General features: G+C 46.3%; 1 protein-coding gene across 1 annotated transcript in view; it reads left to right on the top strand.

Moving 5' to 3' along the window:
• Positions 1-10,733: 10,733 nt before the first annotated feature.
• The window catches only part of LOXL2 (lysyl oxidase like 2), a 408,112-nt gene continuing 398,956 nt past the window's right edge, over positions 10,734-19,889 (top strand). Inside the window, exon 1 of the mRNA XM_069214120.1 lies at positions 10,734-10,926. The gene's annotated coding sequence lies outside the window, so the exon portion shown is untranslated. The remainder of the gene's footprint in view (positions 10,927-19,889) is intronic.

Genomic DNA, 19,889 nt, shown 5'->3' with positions numbered 1-19,889 from the left:
CCCCAAAATAGTTTGCCCACTGTATTGACTAGGTGTGACTACTTCCTTTTTGCATTCGTACTGTTCTCGGCAAACTGCAGTCCTACAAGCCATCTTTTTCTGTCCCAACAACTGAAATTGTCTCTACATTCAATTCTCTGACTACAAGTGTCTCATCTGCAAACTTTTCATGACTCCGTCTCTGGCAAGTTTGGAAGTGTGAACTAGTTGCATATGGAATAAAGAAGCATTATAAAGGTTCTACGCAGCACTTTCCAAGCTCCTCAAGGCACTGCCCCCCCCCTTTTTTTAATCTGAATTGAAGTGCTACGTGCAGGCCCCCTGTCACTTCTGTACCTACATCACCAAGTCAAAAATAACCCACGTTATGTAAATTATGGCTTTTATATTTATGCCACCATTAACTTAATTCGCCCGGAGACAGAGAAGAGGACAGGTGAGGTGGAAAAATTGGGCCCCAAGAGAAGAAAGGAGGGAGCACAAGATTGAGGGAATGTTGAGGGTGGCCGTGCATGCTAGAATCTCACTGAAGGCAGTGTCGAAGGAGCAATAGCACTATGTTGATTGAAAAGCATGGCATGTCACACATTTTGAAGGTTCCAAGATCTACAAATAAGATTTCCTTTTTACTTTTGGGTTTATGGATGGCAGCCACTTTCATTTTGGGACCTCGGTCTATTTTTTGTCCCAGTCTGGCCCTGGATATAATCCTCACCTAGATGGACAATGCTCAGTCAGAGCTAGCCAAAAATGAACCAATTCACACAGACAAGTGCTATCCACAGAGCCGCAGGCATAGACATAATGAAAGGCTGCACTTAATCATTTACAGAACACCAAATGAATATCCTAAACACTAGACTGTATTTCTGCAAATGCCATGTTCATTCAGCGAGCATCTTAGATCCATGTGATAAAAGTAATTTTGCTAAAGACATCTTGGGGATTTTCAGAAAGTTGACCTAGGAATGCATTCCACTTGTTGATTACCATTGGCTTTGTGGTTTGTAACTCACACTTTCTGCTTTTCTGTTTGCTTTATGCTTTCCAGGTTCCGTTTGTCCCTGTTGATGTCTATTCCGTGTTTACTGTACTCTTCCACAAACTTTTATTCTGTTAACAGGCCTTTAATTCTTGTTCTTATCTTGTCACATTTGTTGTACATTCAAAGAAGGAGGTCAAATGTCAAGCTCTCTCTTCCAAAGAGCTTAGTGTTTATTTTTATTTTTCTGACTTTAAAGTAAGAAAATTTATGACAATCCTGCTGAGTACCTATATAAGACAAGAAGGGATGTTCTTTTATTCTAGCACACGAGAAAAAATAAATGAACTGTGCTGCTGTTTCAGAATATATCAGAATTAGTACAAATGAGGCCCATTTTGTAGTTCTGAAGTTTGGTGGAAACAAATATTTTGAATATGATTAAAACGCATCAATACAATAGATTATGACATTTGCACACATTATTGTTTATGTGCAGTAAAGCTGTATTTCGGTGCAAATGTAATGGTCATTTCAATTGAAATGTGTTTATGTAATGGCAGTGCGCTTCCACACCATGCAAGCCACACTACGCCACTCCACTCAATCTAACCCAGTCAACCCCACCCTGCTCCAATTTAACCCACTCCACCCCAATCTACTGCACTCCACTCAAATCTACCCCACTCTGCTCCTATCTACCCCAGTCTACCCCACTCCACTTGAATCCACTACAACCTACCACACTTCAATCTACCCCAATCCACCCCAATCCTATGTACCTCGCTCCAAACCACTCCTCTCTAATCTACCTCAATCCACTCCAATCTATCCTACTACAATATACACCACTCCAATCTACCCCATTCTAGTTTACCACACACCACTGCAAATTCGACTGCAATCTATCCAACTCATCTCAACTCTATTTTATCCCACTCTGCTCCAATCCACCCCACTCCCTCACAATCTACCCCACTCCAATCTACCCACTCCACACAAATCTACCCCACTTCACTTCGCTCCAATTTACCCCACTCTGTTCTACCACACTCCTCTCATATCTACCCCATTCCATTCCAATCTTACCCACTCCATCTCAGACCACCCTACTCCAATCTATCCCATCCCACTCTGCCCTATTTTAATCTACCCCTCGCCAATCTACCCCACTCCAAACTACCCCACTTCAATAATCCCTCTTTAATCTATCCCACTCCAATCCACCCCAATCCATTCTGATTTACACTGCTCTAATTCACCAAGTCTACCCCAATGTACCCCACCCTATCTACCCCACTACACTCCACTCCAGTTTACCCCACTCCAGTTTTCCCCTGTCTATCTCCCTCCACTGCACTTCAATTTATTCAGCTGTACTCCACCCCACTCCATTCAAATCTACCCCACTCCAATCTACCTCAATCTACCACACTCCATTCCACTCTACCCAATCTACCCTACTCTACTTCACTCTAATCTACCATGTGTCACTCAAATCTACCCCACCCCAGTCCAATCTAACCTGCTCCACCCCAATCCACCCCACTTCAATCTACCCTACCCCACTGCACCTCAATCTACCCAACTCAAACCTACCCCATCCAATCCGCCCCACTTCAATCTCCCCACTACAACCTACCCCACTCCAGTCAACTCCACTCCAGTTGCCCACACTCCACTCCCATCTACCCAAATCTACCCCACTCCAAACTATCCCACTCCTATCTCACTCCAATTTAGCCCAGACCGCTCCAGTCTACCCTACTTCCTTCCTATCTACCAAATCATAACCCCCAATCTATCCCACTCCCATGTACCCCACTTCACCCTAATCTACCCCACTTCACCCTTACCTACCCCACTCCACTCCAATTTACTCCTCTCACTCTACCCAATCCACTCCAGTTGACCTTACTCCACTCCTATCTAGCCCACCCCACTCCAATCTACTCCTCTCTATTCCAGTGTACTCCTCTCCACTTAAATCTAGCCCACGTCACTCCAATCTACCCCACTCCACTCTACCCCAATCCACTGCACTCCAATGTTCCCCAATCTACCTCAGTCTGCTCTAATCTACCTCAATATATCTCATTCCACCCTACCACAATCTACCCCACTCTGATGTATCCCATACTGATCTACCCCACTTCAATCAACCCCACTCCTCCACTCCAGTCCCCTCCACTCCACACCAATTTACTCCATTCCACCCCATTCAATCTACCCCACTCTCCACTCCAATCCATACCACTCCAAACTACCACAATCTACTCCACTCTACCCCACTTAACCCTACTCTATCCCACTTTACCCCACTCCAAACTATCCCACACCACTCTAATCTACCCCACTCCCGTAGTATATCCCACTCCACCACACTCCACTCTACCCAAATCTAACCCAATCCACTTTGCTCCAATGTACCCCACTCCAATCTACCACCCTCCACTCAGCTTTACCCCACTCAGCTCCAATCTAACCCACTTCTCCCCACTCCAATCTACCTCACCCCACTCTATCCTACTCTTATCTACCCCACCCTAGTCCACTCCAATCTACTCCACTACAATCTACTCTTCCCTTTTCAAGCCCAGTTCACCCCACTCCACCCCACCCCACTGCAATCTACCTCACTCTACTCCACCCCATTTTACCCCACTCCAATCTACCCCACTCCACTCTACCCCAGTCTACCACACTCTATTCTATTCTGCCTAGTCTACCCCACTCCACTTCACTCCATACTACCACATGCCACTCAAATCTACCCCACATCACCCAAATCCATCCCACTGCACCCCACACCAGTCTACCTTACCCCACTCCACACCAAACTACCCTATTCCAATATACCCCATCCAATCCGCCCTACTCCAATCTACCCCAATCTGCTCCACTTCAGTCTACTTCACTTCAATCCAATCTACGCAACCTTAACCCAATCTACCCCACTATAATCTATCCCACACCAGTCTATCCAACTCCATTCCAATCTACCACACATCACTCTTTTCAACTCCACTCCAACCTACCCCACTCCAATCCACCCCAATCCACTCCAATCTACTGAAATCTACCACAGCCTACCCCATTCCTATCTATCTCACTCCAATCTACCCCACTCCAACCTGCCCAGAGGCACTCTAATTTGCCCCACTCCACTCCAATCTACCCAGTCTAATGTACCCCACTCCACTCTAATCTACCCCACTCCAATCTACCCCACTCCAATCTATCCCACTTCAATCTACCCCTTTCCAAACTACTCCACTCCAAGCTACCCCACTCCAATCATCCCTTCTCTAACTACCCGACTCCATTCCAATCTACCCTTCTCTAACCCACCCAATCCCCCACAATCCACTGTAATCTACCCCACTACACTACACTCTTCCCCTTTCTTTCTCACTCCTCTCTAATCTCAACTCCATTCCAATCTATACTACTCCACTCCACCCCACTACACTCTATCCCACTCCACTGTAACCCAATCTACCCACTCCAGTCCACCCAGTCTACCCCACTCCACTCTACCACACTCCATTCTTCTCGACCCAATCTACTCCACTCCTTCACTCCATACTACCACATGCTACTCAAATCTACCCCACTTCAGTTCAGTCTAACCCACTTCACCCAAATCCAGCCCACTCCAGTCTACTTTACCCTACTCCACACCAAAAAACCCTACGCATATATACCCCAACAAATCCACTCCACTCCAATCTACCCCAGTTTACTCCACTCCAGTCTACTTCTCTCCAATCCAATCTGCCCAACCCTAACCCAATCTACCCCACCCCAGTGTACCCCACCCCATCCCAATCTACCCCACCACACTCTATCCAACTCTACTCCAACCTACTCTACAACAATCCACCAGCCTCCACTCTAACCTAATTCAATATACCCGACTCGTATCTATCTCACTCCAATCTACCTCAGTCCACTCCAATCTACCCCACCCCAATCTACCCCACTCCACTCTACCCCAGTCTACCACACTCTATTCTATTCTGCCTAGTCTACCCCACTCCACTTCACTCCATACTACCACATGCCACTCAAATCTACCCCACATCACCCAAATCCATCCCACTGCACCCCACACCAGTCTACCTTACCCCACTCCACACCAAACTACCCTATTCCAATATACCCCATCCAATCCGCCCTACTCCAATCTACCCCAATCTGCTCCACTTCAGTCTACTTCACTTCAATCCAATCTACGCAACCTTAACCCAATCTACCCCACTATAATCTATCCCACACCAGTCTATCCAACTCCATTCCAATCTACCACACATCACTCTTTTCAACTCCACTCCAACCTACCCCACTCCAATCCACCCCAATCCACTCCAATCTACTGAAATCTACCACAGCCTACCCCACTCCTATCTATCTCACTCCAATCTACCCCACTCCAACCTGCCCAGAGGCACTCTAATTTGCCCCACTCCACTCCAATCTACCCAGTCTAATGTACCCCACTCCACTCTAATCTACCCCACTCCAATCTACCCCACTCCAATCTATCCCACTTCAATCTACCCCTTTCCAAACTACTCCACTCCAAGCTACCCCACTCCAATCATCCCTTCTCTAACTACCCGACTCCATTCCAATCTACCCTTCTCTAACCCACCCAATCCCCCACAATCCACTGTAATCTACCCCACTACACTACACTCTTCCCCTTTCTTTCTCACTCCTCTCCAATCTCAACTCCATTCCAATCTATACTACTCCACTCCACCCCACTACACTCTATCCCACTCCACTGTAACCCAATCTACCCACTCCAGTCCACCCAGTCTACCCCACTCCACTCTACCACACTCCATTCTTCTCGACCCAATCTACTCCACTCCTTCACTCCATACTACCACATGCTACTCAAATCTACCCCACTTCAGTTCAGTCTAACCCACTTCACCCAAATCCAGCCCACTCCAGTCTACCTTACCCTACTCCACACCCAAAAACCCTATGCATATATACCCCAACCAATCCACTCCACTCCAATCTACCCCAGTCTACTCCACTCCAGTCTACTTCTCTCCAATCCAATCTGCCCAACCCTAACCCAATCTACCCCACCCCAGTGTACCCCACCCCATCCCAATCTACCCCACCACACTCTATCCAACTCTACTCCAACCTACTCTACAACAATCCACCAGCCTCCACTCTAACCTAATTCAATATACCCGACTCGTATCTATCTCACTCCAATCTACCTCAGTCCACTCCAATCTACCCCACCCCAATCTACCCCACTCCACTCTAATCTACTACACACCAATCTACCCAACTCCACTCTAATCTACCCCACTCCAATCTACTCCACATTAATCTACCCCACGCCTCTCTAATCTACCCAACTAAAATCTACCCCATTCCAACCTACCCCAATACACTGTGCTCCACTCTTCCCCAATCTACCCCATCTCACTCCACTACAGTTTACCCCAATATATCCCATCCCAATCTGCCCCATTTCACTCACATATACCTCACTCCACCCCAATCTACACCAATCAATTTACCCCACTCCAATCTACCATGCTAATCTACTGACTCCTGCACTCCCATCTTCCCCAATCCACCCTACTGTATTCTACCACACTCTACCCCAATCTATCCCATTTCACTCTACCACAGTCTTCTCCAGTCTACGCCACCCCACTCCACTCCACTCCACTAACTTTAAGTCATGCAGAACTGCAGCCACACTGGCGTGCAACATGGCCACAACACAATCGCATAGGCGAGACCAATTGGCTTTGCTAATGCTGTTAAAGTATAGGCTAGCAGTTCACTGGATAGTTTACATACGTTCAACAAGGCTGCCAGGGCACTCTGGCACCTACATGGAGTAACGATCGAGATTTACCACAGTCAAGTCTTGCCTTAGCATTCAACTGCGCACCAGTGGTGTATGGATATCTACTTTGGAGACACACATTTGCTATGTGGTCACAGTATATTTTCTGCCATTTGTAGTTTTTGAATAAAAGTGGATCATGACAGCATAGTATAATAGGGAAAACACTTCTGTGTGATCATACATAAAATATGTAAAAAAAATTATGTTACCCATAAAAAAATCACATTAAGAATAGGGGCAATTGATGAATCTTTACTAAACAATTAGTGGCTGGTCAATTGGGATAAAACATTTGTACTCTTTTCTTTCCCTAAACTATTTTTCTGCGTAGGTGCATTTAATTTGATTGGAGGCACATCTGTAAAGGGCTGGTATCCCCAGCACTGCCATGTAGACCTGTGTCACATCATCATACTCTACTACTTTTGCACATTTACATACATACATGTGCATACATGCCACAAAACTCACACCTTCACGCTAACACACACCATCTCAGACCAAAACAAACCACCTCACATGGAGATGCACACTGCCAAACACAACACACATCACACAAACACCAGTAGATATGCATAGCATCTTCAACATGCCACCACACACATCACAGGGGCTCATGAGCATGCACCATAAACGACCTTTACAGCATCACATACTCAAAATCTCTGACACACACAAACACACTCCATCTACGTGCAATCTTTCTTAGATAAAAAAAATACATGCCTTTTGTTCCATTTTGCTATTCCTGAACAGCTAGAGCTGGTTAGTAAAAAGCTTTGTATAAAATTGTCAGGATTCTTTAGTACCATGGCAATTTCTCTTCTGTTTGCTCTAATCATTCGGAAATGATTAAGACAGAACTTAAATATAACTGATTTTTTGTGTTTACTGTTTTAGATTTATGCTTGAGGAGGGACAAATTACCAAACTGCTTCTCCTGATATTTTTCACATGCCTAGGTTTAAAAATACAGGCCACACCAGGAAAAAATGGTCAGGTGGCAACCCTAACCACATCACATACACCTTCACACGTACATATGATCACTCAACAACACATTCCTCCATAATAGCAGACACCACCAGACACTCGTATAATACAACACACCCTGTTTAAGGGAAGACTGCACAGGTACTGCGCATGTGGCGCATGTTCTCTGTGTGTGTTGGATACCGTTGCCACCTAGCCTGTGTTTTAAGCTCGGGACAGCAAAAGTATTTGGAAAAGAAGGGAACATATTATATTTTTCTCTTCTGAAACATACACCTAAAACAGCAAAACCATAAAGAAATAAGGTAAAATGCACCTAAGAGCTGTCTAATACCTTTCAGGATGCTTGTTAGGGCAAACAGTAGGAGAATTGCCATGTTACAAAAGCATTCTGACAAATTTACACAAATTATTTTCACCTAACAGCCATTGGCTGTTCCAAAATGGTAAAAACATAAACCAGTGGCTATTTTTTCCAGGAAAGGTGGCAACCCTGGTGAAGAAGCGTGCACTGTTGTTTCCTGTGCTGTTATAGTTCTGTGCGTTTGTGAGGCCAGCTTGCACTGCCACTACAATGGGTTACTTTTTATGTGTGTGAGAAGTGTGAATTTCAGCTTTCTGCACCATTAGTATTCCGTGTATGAATTATCTTACATGTGTGTGAGAAACAAGGGAGCAAGAGTGTACATTATTGCTGTCTGCACCGTTACTGTTCAGTGTACATGAGGGAAGCCTGCACTGGCACTACTGCTGTGTGCGAAAAGAAGTGTGTACTACTGCTGCCTGTGAAATTGTTTTGTATGTGACAAAGCTTGCATTGCTGCAGCACATTCTCTACCTGTTCTGTGTTTATAAACAAAGCGTGCACTTCTGGCGCAGCAATGCGCCTTGTTCGTGTACTTTGTGTTACCAAAGCTTACTCTTCTGTTGCTCATGGTGCACCTTTGTTGTTTGTTAGTTAAACTTGCTAAAAAAAAAAAGTTCACTACACAAAAGGCCAAAACGGGTGACTTTGCCAATGCTATTTTGCAATTTTTGTGTGACCATGTTTTTTGTTTTAATTTGGCTAGAAACAAACATGTTGTGCAGAGGTTACAGATTATTAGGCCCCTGTGTTTTTTTTTCTGTGCATGTACCCATATAAATCGTGCAGGAAGTAGGGGCCAGATGTAGTAACCATTTTGCATGGCGCAAACTGCGAAAATCGCAGTTTGCGCCATGCAAAACGGCCATCGCAATGCACATTCCCATTTTGCGAGTTGCTACAGACTCACAATTTCCGATTCGCAAAATCGCATTTTGCTACATCTGGCCTCTAGGTGACTAGTAAGACCGACGGGGTACATAGAGCTCAATGGGTGAGTCTTCGCAGGGTTGAGGGCGGAGTTCAGATGATTTTGAATGGGCGCTATTGGAAACTGCGAAGTCTTTGGGGTTTGAAGGTGTTGCATGTTGCGGAAGGAAATGTTATTGTTGAAGTCTATAGAAGACAATTAGCCCACAAGATGGATGAACATTATTTTTTCTTAAAGAGTGAGTGCCCCACCAAAGAAAGTGAATTTGACTCCATGTCAAATGCTACTCTTTCCAATACATTTCGCACATGGGGTACGAATCATTTTACAAACAATATTTTTTTTTATGGCTCTTTCTATCACGGGCTATAACTTCGTAGCACTATAAATAGCACATGCAGCTTTTACTCCTTGCACCAACTAGGATTCGAACCTGTGACCCATGGTTTTCAGACACAGACAAACGGCAATGTTTGCATCGACTCAAGAGGTTATTTTAGTTGCTGCTTTTCCAAGCCCAAACGAGAGCCATGGTGGTTTACTCTCTGTCCAGAGGCAATTGGATATACGCAGGATGTGAGATTCTCAAAGCACCGGCAATCTATACCAAGAAACCAAAAGTGTCAGCTTTGATATTTCAAGTAGGTTACAAACTCTTAAGCTCCCGGGATGTTTATTCCTTCCTATGTTTTGTTTATGCTTGGAGCGTTTGACAGTCTGTGGAAATGTGGTTTAACATCAAAGTAAAATAGAAAGTTGTGTGTGAGACCGTAATTAGGGTACAAAGTGAGACAACGGTATCCCACAAGTTCGTTTAACTTGGAATAGCATTCAAAGTGTGTGTGTGACTGTCGTACACCATGAGATGGTGGTGGTGGTGGTTAAGGTGACTTGCCTTCTCCATGTCACCTGGACAGCACTTTTCCATTTCTGGAGTTTGCTTTCACATATCAGTGCATTCTGTCAGTTGTAGTCTTAGTCCGTTTTATTTTAGCCAATTGGACCAACACGCAAGATAATCATATGTAAGAGGAAAGTCCACGAATAGAAAATAGTTTTCCTAGAAACATGAAGCCCTTTTGTCGCCCTAGTGATGGTGTTTTTTAGTGAACTAAAAGGTGTCCGGATCATAACTATAGTATATGGTAGGATGGAACTGAAATGTAAGGTAGAATCATTCACAATAAGCCAAATGTACCTCGGGAAAAAATGCACAGTCACCAGAATCTCTACGGCATGAAGATTATGCACATTCCGGAAGAAGCAAGCGCTTGAGCTAGTTGACAAATCTCTAAGTGAATATTACAGTACAGTTACAAATGTACGCATGCATCTTCTGACTCCAGTGCAATTTCTAAAGTTTAGAAACGCTTTAACATCTCTCCCCAAAAGTAGGTTTTCCAGCAGCCCCCAGCCAGCCCCCCTCGCTGCCTCTGTTGACAGTGCAGGGGAAGGAATGCCGGCTCTCGGATTACAACAAAAGCCTGTGATATCACCCCTCCGCTGCCTGGAATGGCTCTGCCTGCAGGGGGTGTGCTCTGGGTGTGGGGGCGTTTCCTCAGAGGGTAGTGAAAGCAGCCGGGAGAAAGTCTGGTCAAATTTCTGCAAGACGGTTCTTACGTACCAAGAGGACCTCGGAGCATGCAGGTCCGGGAGCTCAGGACCAGGCAGGAAAGGGGACTTTTCAAACCCGGCAACTGAAAGCTGGAGAAAGAGACGAAAGCTGCAGAAGGACGAGAGAGAGCCTGCTCAAAGTAAGTGCCCCTGGACCATTCAAAGCTGCTGAAGGCATGCAGAATGGGGTGCCTTTGTAGTCTTTCATTCAAAACCATTACTGAGGAGTTGCGATTGCTAACGGTCTCACGTTTTTTTTTTATCGGCTTGTGTATATTTCAGACTAGTGTCCTAAACAGGGCAGGGTGTGAAACATTTTAAAAACAATGACTTAACTTTCATGGCTTTTCCCGTCACGGGCTTGAACCTCGTAGCACTATAAATCGCACATGCTGCATTTTTTTTCACTCATTCCACTAAGGTAGGTTGGATTCGAACCTTTGGAATACGCTTTTCAGATGCAGACACCGGCATCGTTAGTTTCGACCCACGGGCCTGTTTTAGTTGCTGACTTTTCAAGCCCGGATGAGAGCCATAGCGGTTTATTTTCTGTTCAGAGGCAAATGCATGTGTGCGGGATGTGAGATTCTCAAAGGAGCGGGAGCGGCGAACCAAACGTGTCAGCCTTCCTCCTGACTGTATCCCCTGTTAATGGATGATATTTCAAGTAGGTCACCAACTCTTAAACTGCCGGGGTGTTTATGCAGCCCTATGTTTTATTTATGCTTGGAGCGTTTGACAGTTCGTGTAAGTGTGGTTTAACATCTAAGTGATATATAAAGTTGTATGCGAGACCGTGATTATGGTACAAAGTGGGATATCTGTATCCCACAAGTTCGTTTAACTTGGAGTATCATTCAAAGTGTGCGAGTGCCCCGCGCCTGTGTGTGCGCGCGTGCGAGCGACAAAATATGCGCGCCACTGTCCTGCGTGCTAAAAGCACCTGCCACTAGTGCCTAGAAAAAAAACAGTCTGTAAACTGTACTATATATGTGAACTTGACAGTCTGGGCGGGCCTGGCAATCCGCATACATTTAGGATGTTTCTTCAGCACCTCAAGGCCCCGTGAATACGATTACAGACAGTTACGTAACGCAAAATGATAGGGCCCCTCGCGGAATGTGAAGAGGGGCCACTGAGTCTCCCATATCTTACATATGTTCATTGGCCTTGAGCTGCCTGGGCCCCCCCACCGGAAGCGTAGAGGGGACCTTGAAGGAGTGCCCCCTCTGCCTGCGTTATGCCCTAGTGACACAGCGCTCCATATAGTATGGCACTGTGACAGTGTGGTAACGCAAAATGATGCCCCTCCCATGCAGACTCCCTGATCTCACAGATAGTCGTTGAACTTGGGGTGAATGGGATCCTCTTGAAAGGTTGGGGGCTTCCAGAGGGCTGGGGGGGGGGGGGGCACTATGCACCGCAGGAGCAGCAGGGGTCTACGTTACGTTCCTGTACTGTGATACAAAGAACAGGTGGAAATAACACAGTTTACATAGTCAGCGGGATTTAGAACGTCAAGATTCATACAGAAAACGTATTCAGCCTACTCGTTTTTACAGATAGGTTCTGTCGATGATGCTACGTCGCCTTATTTAATTTATAGTTGTAATGTAGCCCAAATGGACTGTATTCTTGGCACATGGATGGTAAAGCTTTTTACACAACTTAAATGCACTCCTTTTATAAATATCAGACTATGAAAAGTCTAAGAAAGTGATTTGTACGTGCGATCGGCAGGTTGTATAGGGAGACTTACAGCAGGAACAATAACCCGCTGCGATAAAACATCCGACCGACTACTCCAGCAACAAAAGGCAAAGAAAGTTAGCAATTTGCTCATGAGCGTCGATTCACCAAAATGTCAAGGTAACATCATACCCCGTTTAACCTTAATGATGTCACAGGAAGTGATGTCACAAGACCATAACCCTCATGGCATCATAATTAGTGCACTCGCGCTTACCCTAGCTCACTCATTTTCACTCTCTTGCTCACTCTAACTCTGAGCCACCGATACATTCTCACTCACATTCACACACAGGCACTATCCCACATATTAACATACATATTCACACACTCACTCTAACTCTCACCCACATGCACACAGATAAAATATACCGAACGGTATTTTAATTCACATACCTAAGATGCCAATGGAGGTTACGTACAAGATCCTGCAGTTTCGCTTTTTATTACTTTATTAGTAAATGATAAATTATTAATCACTATTAATGTAATAAAAATGATCAGTAAAGGAGAATGGAGCCTGACGCTGGTTATGCATCTATCCCTGTGTTCGTGGCGCTACTTTTGCCACCCCAGAGGCCAGGGATTGCACAGGCAGTGCCAGGAGTCGCAAAGGGCAAGCCACGGTACTCTATTGCGATCCCTGGCGACCCTTAAATGACGTCCATGCATTTGCTATATTGAACACCCCAAACTGAAGTACATCGTCCTTGTAAAATAATGACTGAATTTGTTATTCATCGCTTTGGTACCCAGAAGAAAGTATGGTCTGGTTGGAGGTGGAGCCAACAAGTCTTCACAGGAGGATCTTCTTAACCAACAGACAATTTAGATGTAAAAACATTTGCTATATTTAATGCAATCTGGAAAACATACATAGGCACACGAGCAAAGTTCGGCCGCGTTGTCCCTCCAGTATGTATAAGGCTTTCAAGATAGGAAAGTTTCAAACACGGTGTTGTTTCCAGAGTTAAGAGTCTGTCTGGCGGTGAATCAATCTTTCATGTTCCAACCTTGAGTTCAGTTCTCTCTTATCATTGTACGTGCTATGTCAGCACAAAAAATATGAATTAAGGGCGGTGACAAGAAAGAAAGGCCTTTCATCCCCTCTGGAGACTGCAGGCAGATGTTTGAAATGCGCGCACAAGATGTTAAGTTCATGTTTTAGGTTAAAGCGCCCTCCTCCCCTTCCAGCAGTAGTCTGGCAACGAGCCCCTGCAGTGGGTCGGTTACGTCATACACTGCCTGCAGGGGTGGAGAGGATGAACTGGGAGCCCCGGCACAATCAATAAGGGCTCTTTCAAGTGGAGGCCACTTGACCTTAGCTGCAAACGCAGCATTCCTAATGCGCCTGCCGTCGACTCCAGAAGCACCCCCCGCTTTCCGGGTTAGACTCGGCTCTGGTTCCTACCTCGTCCCAGACCTGGTCCGGACAGTATCCCTTGGGATTTCAGATATTTCTTAACTAGAGATAATTTGTTTTTCTGCATGCTGTCTCATGCCTGCAATTTACAGAGTACGGGCAGCAGATATACGTTTTCCTGAGCGGGTTGAGTGAGATAGTTAGGGCGAGTGTGGCTGTGAGTAGACTGCTCCATGAGGGGCGCCTTGGTCATGGCTTTTGAACTTTGAAAATGGTTTTGACGTAAAGTCAGCGATGAACAGTAGTGTCTGGTAAAATCTAACAGTGTTGTTTCGTAATGACTCAGTGATCTCTGGGTGATTAGGAATTTATCCTATCCACTTACATGGTCACTGAAGTGCATTTTAGAACACAATTTGTACTACAATTTTCTAAAACGGCAGGTGAAGGGGGGCGCTCATGATATATAGTTTAGTGCCTTCGTTGTGTGGAATGAAAGCCTGGCCCTCACCAGAGGTGCTGGGGTTTACACGCTCCAGCATTTATGAGTACAGTTTTCCCACAAATGCTCACAACATGCCAAGAATTACCACCGCTGTGTCAGGTGTGCACCTCCTATTGAGAGAGATGGTCTAAAACTAACTGGCTCCTGGCTGGGCATACTACCGGTCACTGATGTAGTCAGGAATGTAACAGGGGCTGGAACACGAGAGAGATTCAGAAAGTAACAGATAAAGGAAGGATTACTCATGCAGGGGGTGAAAAGATGAAGAGGGTAACAGGGACGATATCAGTGACAGGGACAGTGATGGTGGAAAGGTTAGGAGTGTGACACAGATGCCGTGGATGACGAGGATTGGCTGGGAACAGGGAGTAGAAGTGTGACAGTAATGGGGAGGGTACTGGGGACTGGCCGTCTGACAGGGAGCGGGAGTCTGACAGGCCTGAGGAGGGTGCCAGGGATGTGATTGTGATCTGGTTTGTGTGCGTGACAGGGGCTGGCGAAGTGACAGGGACTGAGGATATAACAGCCTGGGAAGTATGACAGAGATTGTAAGAATGACAGGGTCTGGGGATATGACAGGGACACGGTGGGTAGCTGGGACAGGCAGGGCGACGGGCTGGGAATGTGGAAGAGACTGGTAGTTTAAGAGGAACAGGAATGGTGAGAGGAATACAAAGTGAGAGACTGGAGGCGAGGCACTGGTGCCTGTGGTAGGGACATGCAGCAATGCATGTACGGGGAGGGTGACAGGAGTCAGGACGGTGACCTGGGATAGTAAACTGACACGGGTTGGGAGGGGGTATTCGTGTCACTCTGCTGCTCTGTGCCGGATCCCTGCATTTGTTGAATGCCATGCGTCATCTCAAAGAAGAAAGACCTCCTGACCACATCCTTCGGTGACAGGCAGCCGGTGGGGAGATAGCCGGGACCGCAGCGATCTTAAATATGCCCACCCTGGTCACTAGGTAGCATCCAGACATCCCTTACCCTCGTCATTCACTACCCACTTGCCACATTCACTCCTTACCTACTGGAGCAGCTGCCCACCTGCCTTCACACAACTGCCCCAACTCACACTTTAATTGCCCACCCACACCTGTTTTACCACCTACCTGCTTCCTATGCCCCTGTCCCCACTGTAGCCACTTCTCAAATTCCAAACCTCCGCGACTGCCCGCCTGCTCTGACCTCACTTACTACCCTCCTGCCCGAACACTTTCCTACCCCACCGATCACTGTCTGTCTGCCACACCGTAGCCCACATCCGGAGTCCAACTGCCCACTTCACACCTTTCACACATTCACTGCCTTCTGTCCTCTGCAACTATGGCATCACCTCAACCACTAGTAGCCTGCCCTCACTTGTCTTCTTTCTCCCACTTCCCCCTCCACTGCCTACCTGTCTCTTGTTCTTCTGCTCCCCTGCTATTTCATGCCTGCTCCCACCTCTGACTCTGCACACTTGCCTCCAAATACACATGGCTTATCATGATCCACCTGGCCTCCAAAGCCCTGCCCACAGTCCAGACACTACCAGCCCAACCCACACCTTTGCCTGCACCTTTCACTTATAAGCTGCACCCTACTCCACTGAGCACATCTGTTACTGCTTGCCCTGACCCACCGGCTCCCTTCCCCTGCCTCACACCAGTCACTACCCACCTAACTCCAAACCCTTTCCCCATCCATCACCACCTGTGTGACTCCCTCAGTCCTGCCCCAAGTTGCCTGCTACATCCCTGCTCTGCACTATCATGTCCCTACTCAGGCTACAAGATACCTGCCCCCACACCTTTGGCAAAACTGAGAGCATGCTATACACTTCTCCATGACTGTGCTACCTTGGAGTCCAGATATGCCAGTCATTTCCCCTCTGCCAGCCAACCCCACTCTTACAGTTGTACACCACCCCCTTCTGCCTCCCTGACCCCGAGACCATCAAGAAGATAGAATCGACCCCCCATGCACCCAACTTGCTGTGTGCCTATTATATGAAATTATATTTGCCCGACTCCTTTCCCGAGGTTCCCTCTTGGCCTTACAGCACCCCTCTGGCCCAAGAGACACTGCACCTTCTACACTCTAGTCTTTTCCTTACTGTAACACCCCACCCTCGCCTGCTACCAGATCATAACCTTATTATGTCCTTGGACAGCAACCAAGAAGGCAAACAACATGAATTTTAGAGCATTTACCTTAAAACGCAAGACGTTTACCTTCAAAACTGGACTCACCATTGTGAGGACTGGAACCACTAATGCAATGAAATTGCTTCCATTCTAATTTAAATGTATGTAATTTATATGTGTTTGAATCACCCGCAGACTAGTCCACAGGCCAGGGGATTACAGGAGGAGGCCATGAACTTAAAACAAGGATCACCAAATACAATAGGTTGTGCCTGTACGAGATCTGTTAGCTTTAGCAATGTTTTCTTACCATGTTGCACAGCAGCCTGAGCTGCTGTGCAACATGGCTTAAAGTAAAACAAAAAAGGTGCTATGACATGGTTAGTGCTAGCCGCTTTAAAGAGCTTTTATTTTTACTTTAGGATGCATAATTGCACAAGAGCACACAGTATGCCCACAGCTTACACAGTTGCATGAATGGGAGGATGGGTGAGGGTGGTGGGGGGTGCATGAGGAGAAGAAACAGATAAGGAGGGTGTGTGGCAGAAGAAGAAACAGATGGGGACAGGTGGGTTATGAGGAGAAAAACAGGCTCTTGGGAGCCAAACAAACAATAATGGACAGTTGGATGCTCCTACGAAAGTCAACCAATGAAGGGAAAAGCAGTAATGGGGTAGGGGGATCTGTGGACAAGGCAAGTAACAAGAGGTGAGGGGGTAAGCAGCGATGGGATGGAGTTGGTGGTGGAGGGACTAGAACAAGCAGCAAGAAATGGGTTTGGGGAAAGGACTGTTGGAGGTGACTACAGGGGGAGGCAGGCAAAAAAGGAAGGCAGTGACGGGGTCAGAGAGGGGAGATATGTCAATGGGGTAAAAACAGGAGGTGAGGGGGACAAGTAGCGATGGGAGGTGGTGGTGGGGTACAGGGGAAGCAGCAACAAATGCAGGTGGTGTGGAGGGGCAGGTAGAGACTGACAAAATGATGCAATCTAATTGAGTGATACATTACAAAATAAAAAAAAGTACCCATGCAGGTGCACAGGCATAGATAGGAAGCAGTACTTGGTCTATGCTTAACAGCATGAACACATACGAAGCCCAAGGAGGAAGCTGGAGGCCAGGAGGAGGTGCTGTCTAAAAAGAAGCAAGAAAATGAGAGTGATGGGGGAGCCAACCAATGGGAAATAAACAAAAGTATTGATGGGCTCTAAGTCCTCTTTAAGATTGTTTTTATTGTTGCAAGAGATTTCGCAAGCACAGTGCAAGCGCTATGCAGGCAAAACCTAACAAGCCTGGGGATACTGCGGTTATGAGGGTGGAGAGAGTGCCACCTCCACCGCTCCCTATTAAACCCATCGCTGTGTGTGAGAAAATGCCAGTGAGAAAAGTGTAAACGGGCAAATCATTGTGTGTGTTTGTGTGTGTGTGAAGGTGAGTAAGTAAATAGCCAGGGTGTGAGAGCGAGTGAAGGAGAAAATGTGGGTGACTAAGTGCAGTAGGTGAAAGTAAGCAATGGGTTGGTCGAGCAAGTAAATGTATGTGAGAATGAAAGTGAGTGAACATAAGAATGCGTGAGTGGATGCAATCAAGCCTTAGTGACTAACTGAGCAAATTCGAGGTTGAGTGACTAAATATGTGAATAATTGTGAGTGAAAAAATGTTTGAATATTTACATAAGGAAATAAACGTGTCAGTGAATAGGGAAATAGCAGAGTGTAAAGTTACCAAGTTTGGGAGTGAATGTGTGAGTAATTGAGTGGCTATACGAGTGAGTAAATAGGTGGATAAGTCTGAAAGCGTGTGAATGAATGAGTGTGCAGGTGCATGAGTATGTGAGATTTTAAGCGAGTGTGTGTGAATGGGTGTGCAAAAAAGTACAGTGTGAACGATTGTATGAGTTAGTAAACACTGGTCATAATTTGTGGTAAAACCATCCCACAGTTAAACTCCGGGTCAAGCCTTACAGTACGCCGCTTATCCCCGTGATAGAATTGTTAAAAACCTTCCAATGTCCTATTTAATTTCACTATAGTTTTAAAGATTCTCTGTGTGACACCGCCCCTGCCAGGCTGTCTGTCATCCACTATGCGTTCGGTTTAGCACCAACATTGTCTGACAGAGTACTTTTCAGGAAGCTTTTTTTCCCTTAAAAACAACTTTTCTTTCAAATAGTTTGTGAGAAACAGAAATACAACAAGAATAGTCCTTTGTATGCACTTTGTTTCTTGTCTGCTTTTATGGTAATATACCCCCAACGTCTGTTTTATGTACAATGTGTCGAGTTCTTGCAAAAAATGTGGGAAGCACCCAAGCACTGAATTTCTTTTGCTTTGAGCTCTAAAACAGACCTGTGTGAATACAGGGAAACGGCCTTTACAACGCGGCTGGAGCCTCGCAGGCTGTAAGCATGCAAGCGTTGCCACGCTTGTTCTTCACCACGAATGTGCCTGAACCACGCAAACGTGTGGTTAAGGCGCCATGTATTTGCGTGGTTCAGGCACACAGGAGGGACAGCCGAAAAAGGAACGTGGCGACTGGGTAAGTGGGGTTGAGGCAGGTGGGGTGATTTTTAAGGACAGTGTGGGGTAGGTTTTAGAGTTCAGGGTGGGGTAGTTTTTGGGACAGGGAGGGGTAGGTTTTAGGGTTCAGGGGGGCATAGGGGCAGGGTCGTTTTTAGGACAGGGTGGGGTAGGTTTTAGGGTTCAGGGCGGGTTGGGGGTCAGGGTAGTTTTTGGGACAGGACAGGGTAGGTTTTAGTGTTTAGGGCAGATGTGGCGGGTTGGGGTAGTTTTTAGGACAGGGTGGGGTCATTTTTAGGACTTTAGGGTTTAGGGTGGGGTGGGAGTTGCAGTAGTTTTTAGGACAGGGTGGGGGATGTGTTAGGACAGGGTAGGTTTTAGGGGTTACGGCGGGGGCCAGGGGTGGGGTAGTTTTTAGGACAGGGCAGGATAGGTTTTAGGATTTAGGGCGGGGCAGGGGTTCAGGGTAGTTTTTAGGACAGGGTGGGTAGGTTTTAGTTTTCAGGGTGGGGGCTGGGGTCAGGGTACTTTTGAGGACCGGGTGGGGTAGTTTTCAAGACAGAGTAGGGTTTAGAGAAATGATGGGGGTTGGAGTAGCTTTTAGGACAGGGAGGGGTATGTTTTAGGACAGGGCATGTTAGCTTTTAGGGTTGAGGGTGGGGCAAGGAGTTGCGGTAGTTTTTAGGACAGGGCAGGGTAGGTTTTAGGGTTTAGGGTGGGGATTCAGGGTAGTTTTCAGGACAGGGTGGGGTAGTTTTTAGTACAGGGTAGGTTTTAGGGTTTAGGAAGGGGGTTGGGGTGGTTGTATCACACAACCACACATGGCATTACCAAATATA

The sequence above is a fragment of the Pleurodeles waltl genome, chromosome 11 (assembly GCF_031143425.1).
Source record: "Pleurodeles waltl isolate 20211129_DDA chromosome 11, aPleWal1.hap1.20221129, whole genome shotgun sequence".
Taxonomy (NCBI): domain Eukaryota; kingdom Metazoa; phylum Chordata; class Amphibia; order Caudata; family Salamandridae; genus Pleurodeles; species Pleurodeles waltl.
The sequence above is the reverse complement of the archived record's forward strand: the minus strand, read 5'-3'. Positions and strand labels throughout refer to the sequence as shown.